This window comes from Cupressus sempervirens, chromosome 10 (assembly GCF_028749045.1).
Source record: "Cupressus sempervirens isolate cs-2001-9-10 chromosome 10, ASM2874904v1, whole genome shotgun sequence".
Classification (NCBI taxonomy): domain Eukaryota; kingdom Viridiplantae; phylum Streptophyta; class Pinopsida; order Cupressales; family Cupressaceae; genus Cupressus; species Cupressus sempervirens.
The window spans coordinates 896480925-896485306 of NC_143127.1; the positions used below are offsets into that span (position 1 = coordinate 896480925).

The 4382-nt window shown below is 30.7% G+C and overlaps 1 long non-coding RNA gene across 1 annotated transcript; it reads left to right on the forward strand.

Moving 5' to 3' along the window:
• Positions 1–3062: 3062 nt before the first annotated feature.
• LOC149536894 (uncharacterized) lies at positions 3063–3910 on the forward strand. Its single transcript, XR_016357876.1, has 2 exons — positions 3063–3323; positions 3402–3910. It is a non-coding gene; the product is annotated as an uncharacterized LOC149536894 (long non-coding RNA).
• The last annotated feature ends 472 nt before the right edge of the window (positions 3911–4382 follow it).

Genomic DNA, 4382 nt, shown 5'->3' on the forward strand with positions numbered 1-4382 from the left:
ACAAGTTGTAATCACTAGATAATAGTAATAATATTGGACTTGTTGTTGGTGGACATAGCCTAGTGATTAGGTGAGCCACGTTAAATCTTTTTTTCTTGTGTTCTCTTCTATGTGATTTATTATTTTTTCATATTGGTATTGTGTTGATCTAACCATAAACTTTCAACTCTAGGATTCATGGCATGGTTTAATTATCTCATGTGTTCAATAAGTCTAGTAGTTGTATCATGTATTGACAAGTCGATCTTTTAGTACAATGAGAATCTTAACCACTAATAAGTGGTATCAAAGCTTGTTCACTGCTTTAAATATCCTAAAGTAATAGTGAGGGGAAGATTATTAGACTAATTTCCAATGTTCCCCTTCAATAGTTGTGGCATGGTTTAATCACCTCCTATTTTCAATAAGTCTAGTGGTTGCATCAAGCATTGACAAGTTGATATTTCTGTGCAACAACCACCCTAACCATTGTAACAATTGGTATTAGGGACTATTTAGATAATATGCTAGCATTAAGGTCTTCCATCATTCTACCAAATACTAATTATATGGAAAAATTCCTCACTCTTATTAATAGGTTGGTATTAGCTAAAAATTTAGAATTCTCAAATTTTGACATAGAAGGGGACTTATTTGTAATTGTCAATGCATACATGAATAGAAAGATTATCAACTGATGACAAGAATATATATTAAAGAAAGTGTACTCTTTTTTAGAATTTTTTAAAGAATGTTATATCTCACACATGTTCATGTAGATTTACTAGCTAATATAGGAAGCAAAAACATTGATCTTGTTTCTTTAATCTAGGGCATAAATCTCTTTGATCACCCATGATTTTTATGGATTATTAATAATGAAAGTTATGGTAATTCTAATTAATATCCATGTGATATGAGACCCAAGTCATTGAAATTATAATAGAGAGCAATAGTATTTGTTTGATGAGTGCAAGAAATGATTTTCTACAGCTACAAGTATGATCATTACTAGTCAAGGGAAGAGAATGAGATGTCCTTTTGTACATTTAATGGTTAGGAATTCATAAAGATCCTAACATGAGTAATTAATGTCTAGTATTGAAAGGATCTCAATATATCACTCATGTGGTAAGTTTGTCATTGTAAGAATATTGAAAGGCCACATAACCCAAGAAGAACATGGTTATATTCTTGCATCCTTCTCATTATTTGGAACAACTTGTCTTTGGTCAAGCAATAGTAAAGGGGATCATCAAAACTTTCTTCATAAAATTGAGAATTTGTAAGTTCACCTTTCTCGCTAGTTGAGAATGCTCTATGAAACTTGTAATTTTTCCTCATAGTCCATCTAGTATTGGGTTGGCCAAAAGATGATCGTGCGGAGATGCCTTTTTGTTGAGCCTGGATTCTCAAATTTTCATGGTTTATTTTATTAACACGATGATATCATGATATCCCTATTACCTAATATCTCTATATTATCAAACTATCTTTAAAATGTAGTATATAGTGTAATAGTCTTGGCCATAGGCCAAATATGCTATTTAGTTCACACTTCATTATAAAGGCTATGTAGAGACAAATTGTGGTTCTAATAAAAATAATAACTAATAAAATTAATGAGTCAAATCATCTTGCTTCTAGTATCAATCTATGGTCATAGACTGATGAAAGGTGTAATAGCTATTTTCTCAAGGGATGAAGATAACAAGCCAAGTGGAGATGAGTGCATCTAAAACACACAAAAATAAATCTACAACAAATGAAAATAGAACTGATGATAGGATCTGTCACTTCTTGGTGCCAAGAGCTAAACTCAAACTCTTTAAGAGAACTATTTTGAGAATCTGAAAGAAATAGAAAACATGAAATTTTAGTCTAGAATATAATATTGCAACAAATAAATAACAAACCACACAAGTTTGAATTTACAATTAAATCTGAAGGAAATGAGTATCAATTATAATTATGTACAAGTGTAAAAGTTAGTAGGGATATTTGCAACAATTGAAAAAATAGAAAGATGAAAGGCTCTTCTAGTCACAATAAGAAAGGAAAGGCGAAATCGACAGGTTTTATCTTGTATAAATGACAAGCCAAATTATTTATGTACATCTAGGTATGCTTGGATAGCACATAGGTGCTCCTTGTAATCTAAAACAAATATCATTATGTAAGAAGGAATTTTTTCACTTCACGCGTGTTTGATAATCGTTTATAAGGGGATGTATATCTATATTTTGGACTTAGAACTCACAGGTCAGACTAGAGGTTTTCTTAACTACATTCTTTTCTACAAGTACTTGCACCAAATAAAATTGTACCATTATTTTATTTTACTTAACCTATTATTTATAATAAATTAAAAACATATATTATAAATATCTTTAATTTATTATTCATATATATCATATATATGTTATATAATATAAAATATTATATTATTTATGAAATTTTTTAATAGTTTATTAATAAATTGAATAGTCAAATTAAATTTTATAGATATTTAACTTGTGTAGAAAAACATATTAAAAATTTAACTTGTTAAAAAAAGAAAAATACAATCATCAAATTACCGCATAAATGACTCCCTTAAGAGAAGATTTTACGCAATTGAATGTTAGACCTTTACGTTAAAATAAAAAAGACAATGTCAATAAGCCACATCATAAGTGCTTTGATAAGACTATTTGTTAATATTACATATTTAAATTAAAGAACAAAGAGCAAAGTGTAATATATTCTAACAAAAGTACAATTAATTAACTTCAATTTAAGTATTTACTTGAAAAACAAATGATCTTGTGAAGGCAAAATGTTACTTGTTCTATTATTTTTTCGCTTTGAACCATTTCTCGTTATTTTCTTCGACCGCTCCGTTGTCGATAAATGTTGACCCCACAGCAGACAACTAACACTTGACCAAAAAAACACTTTGACTCCATGGCGATTCAGAGACTCCTTCTGCGGTCTCCGCGGCTGCCTTGACGAAATTTCTTCAAGAGAACAGAACACTTTTCCTTCCATCAGAAAGCCGCCTTTGAATTGACTTCTTCTATATAGCCCTTGTACAGATTCTCTAAAAGCTAATCAGTTTCATCGCCATTGTCAGGTTTTAAAAGAAAATATCTGTTTTAATTTTAGGGTTCATGGCTTCCTCTGCTTCTGATAATGGGGGTTTTCTCTGTGACGTAGAGGGGAGAGCGGTGCATAACCGAGTATTGAGAATAAGAGAAGAAGAACAAAATCTGGGACGGGAAGATGTCAAAGGCAGGCTTGCGCTTGTGCGTCTCACATCTCAGATGCAGGGAATGTTTGAGAAATTCAGTATTGTTGGAAATGTAAATTCTTTACCTGTTGCCTCTGGATCTGACATTAGAATCCCTTCAAGTTTTTCTAATTCTTGTCCATAGATGCAGATACGCTCATGCCTGCTAAAATTCCTCCGCTATGGAGAAAATAATACAGAATTGATTGATCCTTCTGTAGCATTTGTCAACAAGCCCTAGCATTTTGGTTATGGCGTAAAAGTAACAAGGATTTTGTTTGTTGAGGGCTCTGTAATGTCAGTGATGTAATACTCCGTTGCTTCCGGATCTGAAAATATTGCTCTTTTACTGTGTTCTCCGTAGATGTTGATGCGGTTTTGTCTGCTAAAATTCCTCCGATCTTGGTAAAAAACGTCTGTAAACGGTATTGTTCCTTTTATCACCAAACCCTAGCGTTTTGGTTATGGCGTAAAGGAAACGAGTGTTTTGTTTGTACTGGTAGGCAAGGTTCGTGATTTTGCTTTGTCGATTTAAAGGTTGTGTATCAAAATCTTTAAACGAGCAGAAAAATATGCGCAACTTAAGATTTCAAGAGGATGAAGGTTGATTGCTGTAATATATTTTTAACAAAATAAATGTCTTTCTGGACTTTGAAATAAGTCAATTTCAGACAATTTCTGCTAATCAGACTAGAATAGTTGAATCTAGGTTGGTTCTTATGGTTTGAGGCTTCAAATAACAAGGGCCTCCATTAAGTATAGTTATTAGAATTATTAGAATTATTTTAATCAAGTTATTATAATAAGATTGGTTTAAAAACTAGTATGTCGATAATCTTTACTTATATAGAATAGAACTTGAGATAATTAAAGAAGTTTTGTCTAAAACATTTAGTTTTTATACAGATAAAGTGTTTATCATATAATTTTTTATCTTTTTTTATGGTAGAAAGTATTTAAAGTTATTTCAAAATGTATGAAGCATAGTTATAGATAGTAGCGAGCTCATAATGATAATCTAGTTTTCTAAATGTAGATATTACTAAGTGTATGGTAATTTTAATTGTATTTTTAAAATAATATTCAAATTCTTTAAATTAGAAACATTGAAAAAAATTTAAAATTTAATGAC